Genomic DNA, 18,182 nt, shown 5'->3' with positions numbered 1-18,182 from the left:
GTCAAAGCAGAAAGCAAGACAAAATTACGCTGGCTTTTCCCTTCTTCATCTCTTGCTGTCTAATTCTATTCAAGTATCGTCTTTTGTCCAAATTCAGCTGATGAAACAACAGTTGATCTGGTTGGATGGGAAATGAATCACAGTTAAAAAAATAAATGCATATTCATAGTTGTGTAATGTGTTTTCCTATTTCCAATTTTAAGAGGTCATTTACACTTAAAAATTAGAAAATATGATGTCATGTTTTACCTAAACATGACAGTCTATAACGCTTTTAATTGTATTTACAATCAAGTATATCATATAATACTTATTTAAATTATATAAATTTCATTAAAAGCTTAAGTTTCAATAACTTTACAATATAAAACTCTATCATAAATATATATAAATTTCATTATTTAACTTTAATACACTACCTAGAATTTGCTCTTTAAATTGACAACATATTACAAAAGAATGCTTCCACTAGCATTCTTTTAGTTAATTAGCATTAACTTAATTGTTTTAAGTTTATTGTTTTAAGTTTTAAGTAATTGTTTACACACGTGGCAGTGAGGATCAAGATATATCTATTATAGAATCTTTGATTTGCATTTGCCCATCCAGTAATTTGCCTCTATACTTAAATTATTTGTGGAAATTCTCAAACTAATTTCTGATGGCTCCTTTAATTCATGTCTTCCTATTTTATACTTTTATTGAGGATACCACCCACTGCAAAAAGTTGGCTTAACTTCCCTAAGTGAGTTGAACTACAACTCTTCTCGCGTCCAATTGATTTTTGAGCTTAAACTTATTTTAGGATTTAATTATATATTATACTTTTCATTTTTCCCCCTAGCCCCATGCAAATTGAACTAAATGTGAAGTATTTCAGGACACCTTTATATCCCCAGCATTCTGTACCTTTTCTGGTATGCTAATTGATGCTTAATACATATATGATAAATAAATCAATGAACTGATTTAATAGTTTATGAATTTTATTTCTAAGACATTAAAACTAATTTTGGGGGTTTCAACTATGGTTCTTTATATGGTTTCTTGAATATATGATTCATATATTCATACACAGTAAAACAGAAGATTAGGGTTTAAAACTTCAAACAGGTTGGGGTTTGGGAATTATTTGAAGATTTGTTTATGAACTGCAATTAATTATGAGAGAGATATTTAGTAAAAATAACTTGTGGGGAGTTTTCCTCATGACCTTTTGGTAGTGAGAAAATATATTAAAGGTAATTTTGCTCAACACTTTATTTTTATAATTTACTTCTGTAACATATATTCTTTATGTAACATGTCTAGTATAAACGTTATTTCAGTTAAAATCTCATCTTTAAATTATTACAGTTTATTTTATATAATATATGTAATATTCTTGTGTTTGAAAAATGATATATATGCATGTTTTACACAAATATATGTTTATTTCAAAATATCCTAAGTCTACTATAATATATCCCCAAATATTCCAAATCAATATAACAATACAGATAATAATTTTCATATTGTATAATAACCATTGTCACTTTTCTTACCTTTTTTCCTCTCTTCTCTCACTCCCTTTCATATATACCTCATTCATTTATTCATGTGCATATCAAATGTTTTTAGTGTCTGCTTTCTAGTAGGCATTGAACATAGACTATTTACAAAATAGATATAAAGCCTAAGGCCCACATTGACCTTATGGTTAATATTAGTTAGTTAGATATTCACAATGATATTGTAGTGTGACCCAATTTATTTTTGGAAGGATGACAAGAAGAATATTAACATCTTAGGGTTAAACAGAGTTTGAAAAAAAGTTTAATAGGCAATAAATGTTGCAAATATAGAGATGGAGATTAAATGCAGATGTGAAGGGAAGGGCTAAGTATATATCACTAACACTCATTTTCCATATTAAATTTCCAAGAAAGAAATCTGAGGACAAAGCTTGTCCCTGCTTTCTCCCTCATAACCCACTTCCAATTTAATATGTGTCTTGTCAATTATACCACCATAACAAAATATCTATGAAGTGTTTCCATCTCTACCTTTGTATAACTTAGTTTTCAGCTACAAACAAACAAACAAACAAGAACAAGAACAAAACACAAAACACAACAAAAAATATAGTGTTTTGAAAACAAAAACATTTATTTCTTGCTCAAAGGTCTAGAGATGATTTTGTATTTGGCTGGGATCTGATAGACCTAATCCAGACTACAGGTTGGATTCAAGTCTGTTTTACATAATTCTTCAGCCCGGGTTTAGAGGCTTTCTAATACATGTTTTTCTCATGCTGATGTCTACCAAGAAAAAATTCACTGAAAATTTAAGCAAACAGACATTTATTTGGGTAATTAGAGTTACAATTTGGGAGACACAAATTCTTGTAGAAAACCTGAACTATGTTCCAAGAAACACAGAGGGGGCAGTTACAAGTGCAAAAAGTTACAAATCTGGTTCTCATTTAGGTCTTCTGTGCAAAACATGGATTGAAATTAAGTTAACTGGGATTGGTTGAGTTAATATGCAAATGAGGGAGTAAGGTTTATTAAGCTGAATGGGCTTGTTTCAAATGAAGAATTCAGATTATTCAACTGCCATGGTGAAGGGAAAGTCCACTCCGAGGGCTTTGAGACTGGCTTGAAAGTTCAAAAAGTTTATAGTTATTCATGTTCACAAATTCCCTCTCCCTTAGGGCCTCCCAATACTATTTTTAAAAAAGACTCTCTTAGGCTTGCTTACTCTATTTTGAAAGCTCTTTTTACAGTGGATGGCATAAATACTTGAAGGCAAGTGGAAACCTGTGATTTTTAAGTTATTGGCCACAGTAATTAGCACACTGTTCCTTTGCCTACATTTCATTGGCCAAGGTATATCATATAATATGGCCAAGCTCACTATCAATGGACAAGGCCAATATACTTTACTGGTCCTAGTGGGAGATACTTTAAATTCACAAGGCGAGGGAATGTATATATAATTCTTGAAACACAATCACAATCTAACTGCAAAAACTCTAGTGTTTCGTCAACTGAATTATCCCAGTTGTTTTTAACAAACCACCTATGTCCTGTTGTTCTAGCTACCACCTCCAACCAACTACCAAAAGACAATACTTTGAAACAAACAAACATATCAATGAAACAACTATTTAAATTATTACTCTACTTAGAAATCATTCAGTGAGTTGCCATAATATTCAGGATAATGTTGTGCTATATAGCATTACCTATAAGATCTCTTTAATCTCTGATTCTGTTTACTTCCCTATTTGTCCTCCTGACCCAATCAATTTGCTATTTTCATGATGTTCACTATTCCCTAATACCTTTCCCCCTTTCTACATTTCATTTTAAATAGTCCTAAATCATTTCTTTTAATATGAATGTTATGCTTCTCCCAATCTAGGAAAATTTTATATTCCTCTTTATAATATGAATTGTGATTTTCTCTTGACATTCACTTATACCATAGATTTTTCATGCCTTTTTTACAAGAGTCATCACATAATATTAAAGATATCTCTCTGTATCCAGTTGACCATAATAGACTATATGTTTTTTAAGCTTTTATGTACTTCAAATTCTCAGAAACTGATATATAGGACAGAATGGAAAAATAACTTGCCGAGCACCTATGAAATACATTTCCAAGTAAACATATTAAGAGATGTCCTGGTTATGAAAGTACACAACGCATGGGCCCTATCTTCAAGTTTATAATCTTGTAAAGATGACAAGATTAAGATATATGTCACGATGTGATAGGATTTATATTAATGGTACAAATTGTGTGTGTATGTGTTTGTACAAGTCTTCTGTTATATGGGATTTTGCTTAGATATTTGCTAGATATTTGGTGTTGGGTCATTGGAGTTTTAAAACAGATCATTGAAATGACCAAAATTATGCTTTAGAAAGTAATTAACAAGTGACAATAACAGAATAAGTTGAAAGACACATTCAGGATGGAGCTGAAAGCATCAATAAATTATTGAAGTATTCTAATTACAGGTCAAATTCCTTAGTGATTTCTGATTTTGAAAGACTGATAGATCCACAAAATTCATAGAATATGGACACTGGAAAGGACATTAGAGAACCTCATGCAATCTCTTCAGTATATAAGGAATGCTTTTAACATCAGCCCTAAAAATTATGATTATTAGTCAACCTATATCAGATTCACAAATTTGAATTTCAAAACAGAAGTAGTGGGTGAACTCAAGGAACCTCTAGATAACTATAAAAGCAGGCTACTAAAAATACATAGTAACAAAAAAAGCTATTATTACAGCATGGAAAGCTATTTGTCAACTGATGAATTTTGTGTGCAGAATTCCAAAAAAGTATGTAAATATTCCACCCTTAAGAAAATGGAACATAATTTCCCAATCCTTAATTTTAGGTGCTCATATTTATTTTTCAAAAGAAATACTAGGGGACAGAATGAATAAAGTATAACTTTACAGTAGAGAAATCTGATAAATGATCAAGGTCAGTATCAGCAGTCATAAATCATGTTGGTAAAAATTGGTATTGATATCATGTGATAAAATTGGCACTTTCCCTAGTGTTATCTTCATCCCCAAAACCTTTACCCTTAGGCTAATTATGAGAAAAACATATGATAAATAGGGAAGCACTATACAATATGAGGCTTTGTAATCCTCAATACTGCCAAGGTCATAAAAAAAAAAACAAAAACAAGGAAAGTCTGAGAAGTTGTCACAACCAAGAGGAGATTAAAGAGGCATGAAAATTAATGTACTGTAGTACCCTGGATGAATTCTTAGAAAAAAGAACAATAGGTAAAAAGTGATGTACAATTAAAAAAAATTGGATTTCAGTTAGTAATAATGTATCAGTAGTAGTACATCAATCATGACAAAATGTAACTTACTAATGTAATCTGTTAATAATAGAAAGAGTAAGTAGAAAGTATACAGGAACTCTTTGTATCATGTTCTCAATTTTTGCTGTAAACCTGGAACTGTTCTAAAAATAACTTCTATTAGTTAAAAAAAATGGACAAAATTAAACACTGAATATTTAAATTATGAAATGGTGCCTCATTGACTGGTGGACTGGGAAACCCCAGGCCATGAGGACACCACCTAGCCCATCCCAAAGATGTTGCTGAAGGCTCTTGGTCTTGTCACAAGAAAGATGTCAAGAACAGACACAACACGATGGATGAGTGCCACAATCAGGGAAGTTTATTAAAATGAAATAATGAAAGTACACACTTGAAATGAGAGAGAGAGAGAGAGAGAGAGAGAGAGAGAGAGAGAGAGAAAGAGGTTGCAAGTCCAAGGGAGCACAGACACTAGGTGCTGCATGCTCTGGGGATTGGGTTTCTATCTTTTATCAACAGTTGTTAACAAGGGATAGGCATATTCATTACTTCAGGTGGGGATCTCATGTAAGCAGAGTTTTGCACCTTTTCTTCCTTAATTGATCAGAGGTTTCCGGCCTACTTTGCCAGCCATTTGGGCCTATCTGGTTTGATTCATCTTCTTGTGGCTTTGTTTTGGAGTGCAGCCAAGGCAGGCCTCTGACTTTCCCCATAGCTGGCCATGACTTTATCTTTGCTGGCCTCTAGGCATCCTGTTAGAACCTAACTGTCTCCAACACCTCCATAATATTAGTACTATTAATAATAAATAATAATATTTAAAGAAAATAAAACCTATTCACTACAAAGGTACTATATAGTGGTCTTCCAGGAATCTTAAAACATCTCCTCTTCTTCCATTTGGTTATTTTAGATATTTTGTAAACTATTACATGGCATATGCGTGTATATATTGATGAGGGACCATAAGGCAAGCTGAAGGCCAAGCACAAGCTAGCACACCACCACCCCTCCTCCCCACAGGTGGGATATGTATGATATTCTTCAGGCACTTCTGGTTGCCCAAGAACAAAGAAAGGACCAACACAAATGGTTTAATTTGACAGAAGTCTCCATCAGTATACAAGTATCTTAGTGTAATTACAAAAAATGAGCAATCTTATCAATAGCCTAAAGTCCAGGAACACCCTACTGTCTTAATATTAATGCTTTGCTAGAGGGAAACAACCTTAGCTTAAAGATAGCTAAGCTTCTAGTAATCTCTGAGTATTCTTTAGTATATGCAAATCCCTTTAAGAAACCTCCCCTTGATTTTACCTCCCCCAACTCCATAGTATATAACCAGTCACTCTTCACAACCCCAGTGCAGCTCTTCCTGCCCATGGGTCCTGCCCTGTGCTTTAATAAAATCACTTTTTGGCACCAAAGATGTCTTGAAGAATTCTTGGCTGTCAGCTCTGAACTGCCATCACCCCAAAACCTCATCATATATCACCTTTGTTGCCATATATTAAACTCTCTAAGGAAATAAAGAAAATTTGAAAATGAATCAGTACTTAAGTCTTATTAGTCAACTAATTATTTGATCAAAAATAAGTATTTGTTAGTTGGTGAATTACTTTGGACTAATATATGTCTTTGAATACGATGAATAATTTACTGCAGAAGTTATCAATTTTGGATTAAACGTAGTAAAATTCTTACTGCATGTGTGAAGTGCCCTTGGATCATGTCAAAAAATACTTCTATCCAATCATCTTTAGTGTTTCTCTGCTATACCTCCAGAGAGTTTCTGATTAATTTATATATGTGTGCAAGTAATTCTAATTATTTCCCTTGGTGTGCATAATTATTCATTTCTCCATATTAAATCACATCTGTTCTCTAGTTCGATCAAAAATTTAGATTGTATATACTTGTATATACTTCTGAATTTTTCATGAATTGCCAATACCTGAATTAACATGAGTACCCCTCCCCATTTTCTATTAATCTTCATAAGTGCCTAACTATTTTTTCCTTAGTCAGTAAAGAGAGAATAAGTAACTTTGTCTCTCATATCAGTGTTATAGCTCATTTAAAGTACTGTGTTTTCAGGGCACCTGGGTGGCTCACTCAGTTAGTGGCCAATTTTTGCTCAGGTCATGATCTCACCATTCATGAGTTCAAGCCCCATATCAGGCTCTGTGCTGATAGTCCAGAACCCAGGCCTGGAGGCCAGGTGCCCCCTCCCCAGTTTATGCTCAAGCTCTCTCTCTCTCAAAAAAATAAATAAACATTAAAAAATATTTTTAAAAAAACACTAAAGCACTCTTTTTTCAAAGAAGAAATATATTTTAAGTGTCTGAGTCATTTTCCCATTGTTTTTGCCTTGTTTTCCCTCTGTCAGTGATTACTGTGGTTTTACTTACATAATAGGGAAAGGTAGGATTCAGTAGGCAGAAAGAGAAAGGCAAGGGCTTGAAGTTCTCCTGGTGGGGGAAAAACACATATTTTAAAACCTCTCTTCCGGAAGTCTAACCTTGAGCAAACTCCCTCAGGTGCAAAATTCCTCTTAATGTAATAGATACCACCTACCCCACCCCCACCCCAGGTTTCCGTCAGGAATTTGACAAACAAAAGACCTCACTGAAAAACAAGTAGACCATAAAACATGTGACCCACATGAAACCATATGGCTATAGACAGCCCCGCAAAAGTCAGAAACAAGCCAATCAAAAAGGAGTGACTAGGCATTTAGAATTACCAAGCCAATAAGGGTAGAACCTGAGAAGGAACAAGGGAGAAGGAAAGGGACCTACCAAAATCCTTTAAAACACAGTTCCTTGCCTTTAGTTGGGGGTATTCACTTTTGAAGTGAAGAGAGCTTTTGATGAGGTTTTAGGGTGATGGTGGGGTGGTCCGGAGCTGATGGCCAAGAAAGAATTCTTGAAGACATCTTTGGTGCAAAAAGGCAGTTTTATTAAAGCACAGGGACAGTACCTGTGGGCAGAAAGAGATGCACCAGGGTTGTGGAGTTACTGGTATTATACTATAGACTTGGGAGAGGTAAAGTCCAAGGGGAAGTTTCCAAAAGAGATTTTCTGGAGCCTAGCTATTGTCAAGCTAAGGTTGTTTTCCCTCTAGCAAAGCATTAACATTAAGACAGTAGGGAATTCCTGGGGAACAGTTTACTCTGCCTGCCTCAAATTTGTCAATGGGCTGCAGGTTAAAAGGAAATTCAGTTTTATCTGACATTTCCTTCTTGCCTTTGTCCCCCACATCACTATGGAGGGGAAGGTGATGTTGGGGCTCCAGGAAACTGAGTCTATAAGTTTCTGGAGATTAGGCTATTGATAAGATTGTCTTTTTCTTGTAATTTACTATGATATTTGTAAACTGATGGAGATTCTTAATTTAACCACTTGTTTTCTGTCCTTTCTTTTGTCCTTGGGTAGCAAGAAGTGCCTGAGGAATGTCACATATATCCCACCTTGGCTGGGGGGGTGCGGCGGGGAGGAATGCTAGCTTGTGCTTGGCCCTCAGTCTGCCTCATGGTGCCTCATCACTTTCATAATATTCTTACTTTCTGATCTTATACTATAATAAACTTTTGCTTGGTGCTCATTTAATTCTGTGTCCACCTTCTCATTCTTTGAAGTGGTGTGACAAGAGCCCTGGGTATTGAGGTAAAGAGTCCTACAACACCTATCCCTGACTTAGCAGATAACAACTAAGGGATGATTATGGTTCTCAATTTTCTTTAACTGGAAAAGAAGAATAGTTCTAAAATTTCTTAAAAAGATCTCAGTATTCTTTTTTTCTGAAAGCCAACTATAATAATGAAAATGTTTGTATTCTAGAAGACCTACTAGAGTGGCAATGACCAAAGTTTGGCAAAAGTTCCTATCCTCTCCAATGTGATCTTGTGAAGATGGCAAAGACCTGCAATTCCCTTTTCACATTGTTACATTAACGTGTAGTTAACTTTCAGGAGAGTGCATTTATTTTTTGTGCTTTCTATTCTGTAATGCAGATAGGGCTGCAGCTGAAATTCTTGGTAATCACAGGAAAAGATTCACTTAGGATAATGAGGGGAAGCTACTAACAGGAAGTGCTTATAAGATGGAAGTGCTTATAAAAAATGCATAATTTTACCTCAATCCCTGGTAAAAATTTTTCACTTCTCAGAAAGTTCATCCTGTTCTTGGTTATTTTTTTAACAAGTCTTTCCTCCATCTTGATTTCTCTGTTTTTTTATTAGCAACCATGTCTTCAGAAATCAGGTGTTTTTGTCTATCCCCCAGAGTTAGTGATGAAGTTTTGAGGTGATGGGAATTTCATGGGGTCTGGGGCCAACGGCCAAGAAAGAATTCTTGAAGACGCCTTTGGTGCAAAAAGGTGATTTTATTAAAGCCCAAGGACAGGACCTATGAGCAGGAAGAGATGCACTGGGGTCCTCATGGGTAACTCATTATATACCCTCAGGTTGGGAGGGGTCAGGGATAGAGTAATGTCTAAGGAATTTTGGAAGCAAGGTTTCCAGGACCTTGAGGGGCTAGCTGGTGCTAGGGAAACACCATTTATTACCAGCTAATAAACACCTCAGTCATAAGACCCTTCAGATGTAAATCAGGGGGCCATAATCTTGGAATATGATTGTCAGCATATATCTTGGGACAGTTGAGATAAAAGAAGCAGGCTTATAGGATCCTCAAGGTTGAGATATTGTTAAGCTAAGGTCTCTTTTTTCCCTAGCAAAGTGTCATCATGGAGGCAGTGGAGCTCCTAGAGGGAGGTCACTCTGCGGGTTTCAAGGATTTGCCAATGGGCTGTAAGCAGTAAGGGAATTTAAGTTTTTATTTGCCTTAGTTTCCTATATCACCATGGCAAGCACTGAAACCCCTTTCCTTTGTTCTTGGGTAGCCAGGAGTTTCTGGGGAATATCACACATATTCCACCTGGGAGGGGGTAGTATGCCAGCCTGTATTTTGCTCTCAGCTTGCCCCACCCTTCATCACTAGGTCTTATATTTAGTATTTAATTTTCTTACTTATAATGGAAGTTCTGATTTTGTGCAATTTCCTGACCTCACTGGTAAACACTCCTCATAATATGCTGGGCCCAATATCTGACCTTGATCTCTGTCCATAAATTCCTTCTAAAAGATATTTTAAAAAGTTACAGTACAGCCACTCTGGAAGATAGACTGGTAGTTTCTTACAAAACTACACATACACTTACCATATGATCTAGCACTTGCTTTCCTTCTTATTTACCCAAATGAGTTTAAAATTTACATTTACACAAAACCTGCAGATGAATGTTTACAGTGGCTCTACTCAAATTCATCAAAACTTGGAAGCATCTATTCCTTCAAGAGATGAATGGATAAATAAATTGTGGTACGTCTTATGAGATTCATCCTCTGACCGCAGTGGAATTGACAACTAGAAAATCTCCAACTAGATGACAATAGCACAATAGGTATCTAAACTATTTATGGTTTAAGTAAAAAAATCAAATGAGCAATATCAGAAAAAAATGTTTTTAAGTATTTTAAACTGAGTATCGATGGCAGTATCTATCAACATATCTTTGATGCAGCTAAAATAATGACTAAAGGGAAATTTATAAGTACAGTTATATATAATTGTGCAATTACTTGTAAATAATATATAATTAAATGTATAATATATAATATATGATCATATATAATATGTACAAAAGTATAATTACAAATAACAAAAAAGGAAGATTTTAAATAATTGATTTGAGCTACCATCTCTATAGCTAGAAAGTCTAGTAAATCAAGGCAGAGATATAAAATAATAATGATTACTCAGTGAAATAGAAAACAAATATTCAGAAAAGAAAACCAATTAAGCCAAAAGCTTGATCCATTAAACAAATGTATTATACTTTAGAATGATCTAGAAGAAAGGCAGGGAGGCAGGAAGGCAGGAAGAGAAAGAAAGAAAGAAAGAAAGAAAGAAAGAAAGAAAGAAAGAAAATGGAAGAAATAAATAAGTCAGTAATTGTTAATATTATCAGTAAAAACAGAGTGGGGGATAAAAGTGTGGTCACTATGGACTCTTAAATCATTTTGAAAGATAATAATGAGAAATGAAAAATTTTATCCCAATAAAGCTGACAATTTAGATAAATTGGACAAATCCCTCAAAACATAAAACAAAAGAAGACTTGGCTATATCAATAGAAGGAAAAAAAAAGAGAAACTGAACACTCCTTTATTAAAAAATATTGAACTCATTACAAAACACCTCCCACAAAGAAAAGTAGTGGCCAAGAAACTTTCCCTGAAATACAGGGAAAATTCTTCCAAATATATAACAAAGCATCAAGATCATTCTAACACACTATTTTCTAGTGAATAGAATTCACTAACAATTACTTGTTTTCAATTGGTCTGGAAGTGAATCTAATTGTCATTTTCCATACCATTGGCTACATTTCTCTTAGTACTGAAGGAAACATTTCTTCTTCCTGGTATTTTCTTGATGACTGAAAAGAAAAAAAAGTCTAAATTAGATGTTAATTTTGCCTTTAGTCACTAATGTCTGTTTTCACACCTTGCTGTTAATGCAAATAGATTTTAATTTAAATGCAATTTTCCTTCAGGAATTTCAAATCAGTGAGGCACAAGTGGTAGCAGTGGTCCAAAGACATTAACATTTTTAGTTATCACTATCCTAAGAAGAGAGCTGTAAACCAGCTGCCATTTGTCTTTCCATCTCTGCTGTATAAATTCCTCTCAGCTTCTCATACCTATTGGCCATAATAAATTGTATCATTTCCCACATGCTTCCAAATCCTGTGCATATAAAATCTTGATTCTTTTTTTGTGAAGCAGGAGGTGGTGAATGGCAGGAAGGAAGGTTTTGGTTGATTTAAAAATGTGAATTCATTTTGAAGGACCTTCATGATGATGGTGAAGAGGAGGAGGAGGAAGATGACAACATCCCAGTGAAAAAGCCAATCCCATAGTCACTTAAACTGCAGGAAAAATAGGCCATTGTCCTTAGTCTTAATACAGAGTTTCCCATAAAAACTAAGGAAAGCAGCAGCTCACAGGTGGCTGTGAATAAATTTGGATGCATTTGTAAAGACAGGTTTTGCTCTAGGCATAACCAACTGGAGCATTTTATACAACAGCTATGCTCCGTGGTTTCAATCTCCAGGCCTATAAGGGAATTCCTGATTACTTTATATTGGATCTCTTACTAATAGTACTCAAAACTTGAAGCTCTTACTCTTAGATATTGCCTCTCTTAATGATTCCCAGGTCTCCTTAGTGCCACCTAAATTATTCAGATATTGGTTTATCAAGTCTCTTTTCTATTGCCTCTTTGTGAAACTCCCTGCTGAGCTTGAATGTGCACAGAGGAATGCTCAGATAAAATAAAAAAGGAATTTAAGAGCAATAAGAGTGCTGTCTTTCTCCACTCCAATAAGAACATTTAAGACACACGTGAGATTTTTTACCCCTGTTGGCTCTCACTTTTATTACAACATCTTTTCTCAAATTGGCGAAGTAGACAAACAGCTATTCCAGTGTGATCTTTGTACTACTAAACAACAGGGGATAGTGATGCAAAGATACAGCTAAATGATTTTCTTTCTCCCAAGGTATCAGCCCACAAATAAACAGTATATCTACTGTAGAGACTGCTTTCTAGTTCAGTAGTTTTAAGGAATTTGGAAAACCAAAACAACAGAATGCAGTGTATTAATATGGTCTGTACAATACAGTCTGTGAGGACCTTATGTAAGATTTAAACATGTCTCTAAATAACTCTAATTAGCTAAGCCATGTTTCTTTATTCCCACCTCAGCCTGATTTGTTAGTTTCCCTCGAACAGCAAATGCTATTAATAAAGACTGGCACACTCATCTTCAAAATATTCCTACATTAAGAAATTGGAAGTATTCATTATTTCAATAAGCTGTTGGATCTTTGAGAATTTTGCAATGAAATTTTGATGGAGTTATTTAAAATATTATAATTTTATTTCACTTACGAAAAACAGCCCAACTATTGCAAGATGAGCTTTAAATGTATTACAAGTGTTTAGCTCTTGTTATCCATTTTTCAAAGTTTTGAGAAAATTGACATGCTATATGAAAAAAAAAGATGAAGAAACTGATCTATTTTGATCCCTCCCTTAATAATGCTCCCCTCAGTTTGATGAAATTTTAGACTGGCTCTTATATGACTCTAGGACTCTGACCTCCCTTTTCTTATAGCAGTAACTTAAAACAAAACAAAATGAAAACAAAAAACATGTAATTGTAAATCCTTTGTAATTATAAATTGTTTGTCTCTTTGAAATGTAAATCCTTTAAAAAGATCCTAGCCAGTTTCACAATCTAGGATCTCTTTCTCAAGAACAGAGAGGCATCTCTCTGAAGTGAAATCAAGAAGGAAGTACCCTGATTTCCAGTCTTTGTGCCCTGCCCCAAGTTGTAAACTGTCACTTGTTATGTAGACAGGAGAAACTTTACTTTTCCTTTGGTTAGGGTCAAGATTCCTACAATTACAAACTCTCCAACCTTTGTTTAAGCAGAGTTGAGGTCAGACTGCATTCTGGCCTCTCTACACTGCAGCAACAAATTCAAATAAAGTCTTCCTTGCCTGCTTAACCTTTTGCTGTGCATTTTTTGTTTTTGACATAAAATAAATCAGTTGATATACATGTTTAATATAGAAAGTGACAGGGCCTACAATAGTGATTCTTAATTTGTGAGGCAAGAGATCTGAACTTTATCTCCATATTGATTTGGGGTTAAGTAAATGATTAAAAATATTTCTCCTGCTTTTGTATTATTATACTTATTTTCTAAATATCTTTCCAGCTCTCACACACATATACACACACACACACCCACACACACACACACACACACAACACACACACACACACACACACACATTATTAGAAGAAATTGGTTCAGGTGATAATGGAGGCTAAGAAGCCTCAAGATGTATAGTTAGCAAGCCAATGTTACAGTTCTAGTCCAAAGGCCAGAACAATGATGTCCCAGAATGAAGACTCAAGCAGAGCGAGTGAATTTATTCTTACTCCACTTTTTTGTTCTATTTGGACCTTCAGTGGATTGAATAAAACCCATCCACACTGGGAAGGGCAATCTGCTTTACCCAGTCTACCAAGTTAAATGTTAATTTCATCCAGAAACACCCTCACAGACATACTCAGAATATTAACCAAATCTCTAGACACACATTGACACAGTGAAGTTGATAGATAAAATTAACCGTTAAAGTTAGTGACTTCTATCCCACATTGTCCACTGAGCCTAAGGTTCTGAATGATTTAGCTTCTAATTTCTTTGTTTTTTTTTTGTAAATATGTATCAATATTCATCAGAATTATTTCTTTGCATCATTAAACAATGAAATAACTTACTTCCATCTTATTCTAAATCACCATATCATTTAATGGTTTTTATGAAAAATATCTTGTCAAATTTCCACTTGACTCACACTTATTTTATTTCCATTAAAGAAAATTTTCCATCTTCCATAACCTTTCTGATGAATTACCTAAGTAATTTAATGGGGAACATTTTGCTGTAATTTTCTTAATGGAAGGAGGGATAATTTTCATAAAGAACTGGCATATTATACATTATTTCATAATCTGTATTTAGAATGTTCCATTATAATTCTATTTATAGTGGATGGAATATTTGTTCGGTAGAAAATTCTACTCATTGTAAATATTAAAAGGTATATACAATTTTTCTCTATAAGACTATTACATAATTTGCTTTAAAAACAAAACTGTACTATACTCCAAAACATAACAAAATGGTCTCTTCTTTACCTTTAGTAAAATATTTTTTTAATTAATTATTTTTTTGAGAGAGAGAGTGAGCACATGTGCTCATGAGCATGAGTGGGGGAGAGGCGGAGAAAGAGGGAGAGAGAGAATCCGAAGCAGTCTCTTCACTGTCAGCACAAAACCCTACATGAGGCTCAAACTCACGAACCATGAGATCATGACCTGAACCAAAAGTGTCAAACACTTAACCAACTGAGCCACCCAGGTGCCCCAACTATAGTAATATTTTTTTTAATTTTAATGTCTTTTTTTCTAATATCAACATAGTTCCTTTAACCCTGTCATAGTTACTGTTTGCATGGTATAATTTTTCCAAACTCTTTTTAAAAAAATTTTTTTTAACGTTTATTTTTTATTTTTGAGACAGAGAGAGACAGAGCATGAACAGGGGAGCGGCAGAGAGAGAGGGAGACACAGAATCTGAAACGGGCTCCAGGCTCTGAGCTGTTAGCACAGAGCCCGACACGGGCCTCGAACTCACAGACTGTGAGATCATGACCTGAGCCAAAGTCGGACGCTTAACCGACTGAGCCACCCAGGCGTCCCATCCAAACTTTTAGTTTCAATCTAAAAGTATCTTTGAAAAAAAAATATATCTCTAATATATGGCATGTAGTCCAACTTTCCTTTTTTTTAACTTTTATTAATTAGTTAGTTAGTTATTTAATTGTGTTATTTGAGAGGGGGGAGGGACAGAGGGGAAGAGAGAATCTTAGGCAAGTTCCATGCTCAGCATGGAGCCTGACCCGGGACTCCATCCCACAACCCTGGTATCATGACCTGAGCCAAAATCAAGAGTTAGACACTCAACCAACTGAGCCACCCAGGCACCCCCAATCTTAGTTTTTATTTTTACTTCTAATTTTAGAAAATACCTGCCTTTTGTTTGTAGTGTTTATTATATTTATGTTTAAACTGATTTCTGATAATTTAAGATTTATACTAATCAATTTCCTATTTTCTTTCTATATGTTTTATGGGTTTTTGTTTCTCTATTTCTTCATTATTGCCTACTTTTCTTTTAAATAATGTTTTGTATTGTGCCATATTTTTAAAATTGTTTTCTTAATGGTTGTACTTCCAATTATAATTAACATCTTAACTTAAAACAATCTTGTCCAGATTGATAACAAATTTCAGTAATATACAAAATCTTTGTTCCAATATAGCTTCATTGCCTTCTCCCCCCCCATGCTATAATTATCATACAAAGCATAACTTAAAGCATTTTAATCCCAAAACATATATAATTATTACTTTTTGCTGTTTTCTTTAAAAACCATATAGCAGAAGAAAAGTGTCACAGATAAAAATACATTTGTACTTTGTTTTATATTCACCAGTGATCCTTACTTTTTCATGATGATTCAAGTTCTTTTTTTTTTAAATTTTTTTAATGTTTATTTATTATTGAAAGAGAGCATGAGCAGGAGAGGGGCAGAGAGAGCGGGGAGACACAGAATCTGAAGCAGGCTCCAGGCTCTGAGCTGTCAGCATAGAGCCCAATGCAGGGCTCGAACTCACAAACTGCGAGATCATGACCTGAGCCAAAGTTGGTCACCCAACTGACTGAGCCACCCAGGCACCCCTAATTTTTTTTAATCTTTATTTATTTTTGAGAGAGAAAGAGACAGAGCATGAGCAGGGGAGGGGCAGAGAGAAGGGGGAGACACAGAATCCTAAGTAGGCTCCAGGCTCTGAGCTGTCAGCACAGAGCCCAACAAGGGGCTCGAACTCACAAACTGCGAGATCATGACCTGAGCCGAAGTTGGACATTCAAACAACTGAGCCACCCAGGCACCCCAATTCAAGTTATTTTCTAGTGTCCTTTTATTTCAGCCTGAAGGATCCTGTTAATATTTTTTGTAGGGAAGATCTGCTTTTGATGTTTTCTTTCTAATTTTGTCTTAATTTGTTTTAATTTTTCCTTCATTTTTGAAGAAATGTGTTGCTGTTATAAAATTCTTCATTGATAGGTTTTTAGAAATCACTTTATGGTGTCCCAGTGCTTTCTGGCCTCTGAAGCTTCCTATAAGAAGTCAGCTATTAATCTTATTGATGATTCCTTGTATGTAATAAATTATTCTTTCTTTGTCTTTGTCTTTCTACTATTTCACTGTTTTGTAATTGAGGGTCTATTTGAATGTAGTTGAAGTTCGTTGAGCTTCCTTGATTTAAAAATATTTTTCAAATAATCTTTTTTCTCTGTTTTTCTTATCTCTGGATGTCCCATTATGTGTGTTTATACTTGATGGTGTCTCACAGATCTCTGAGGGTTTCTTCATTTTTCTTTATATTTTTTGCCTTGAAATTCTTCAGACTGAATATTCTCAATTGACCTATCTTGAATTTCACTCATTTTCCCCTCTGAAAGGTCAAATTTACTGTTGTGCTTTCCTAGTGAACTTTTCATTTCAGTTATTTTACTGTTATTTTATTTATTCAACTTCACATTTTCTATTTGGTTATTTTTAAGTAATTTGTCACTTTTTATATTTATTCTGTATTTGGTAGAACATTGTTCTCATCCTTTCTTTTAACTGTTTGGATGTGGTTACCTACAGTTTTTTGAAACGATTTATGACAACTGATTTAAGTGCTTTGCTTAATAATTCCTGTATGTCAGCCTTGTCAGGGTTCCTTTTTAATTGACTTTTTGTCCCAGTTTATGCACTATACTTTTCTGTTTCTCTGTATGTCTCATATTTTGTTGTTGTTGAAAACTGGACATGAAAATACATACATATATACAGACATACACAAACATGGCAACTCTGGAAGTCAGAATAATCTACCAGAGGATTTTGTTACTGTTGTGTTATCATTGTTATTTGTTTGTTTAATAATTGTCCTGGACTCTTTCTATAATATCTATATTTTTGTCATGTGCTGCTTCTGAAGGCTCTGTTTAGTTATGTTATTCATCAGCTAATTATTACATGCCTTTCACCAGTATATCTCCCGCCATTTGCCAGGGCGTTCTGTATGTTTGTGGTATGGCACCCTTTCAAAGTTCCAGCAGTCTGCAACTTGACCTTGACCTCCACTTCTTAATTTCCATGAGCCTCAAATCACCCAGAGTTGAGAGATTAGGGCCTTCTTGGATATTTGCTAAACATGAGCACAGTGTACAAGTGCACATAGCCTTGTACATCCCAAGGAATATTTTGCAGCTTTCCAAAGCCCCCTACGGACATCTCATTCTCTAAATTGTCCTTTTAAATACTTTAGCCGCCTTTTTTCTGTAAAAAAAAAATAGTACCACCATCTAGGGTAGTTGCAATGTTAAATAATTTTAGGCTAATTATTTTCAGCAAATGATTTCAGAATAGCATTTCTCAGTGAAGAAGCTGATTCAGATCAAATAAAAGCAATTGCTGAGATTTTTTTTCCCCTGAGTGATTCCAGACAGATCAAATAGTTATCTGGGAGTGGGGCTTTTGGGGGGATTTATAAAAC

Source organism: Panthera onca, chromosome B1 (genome assembly GCF_046562875.1).
Source record: "Panthera onca isolate mPanOnc1 chromosome B1, mPanOnc1 haplotype 2, whole genome shotgun sequence".
In the NCBI taxonomy this organism is placed as follows: Eukaryota; Metazoa; Chordata; class Mammalia; order Carnivora; family Felidae; genus Panthera; species Panthera onca.
The sequence above is the reverse complement of the archived record's forward strand: the minus strand, read 5'-3'. Positions refer to the sequence as shown.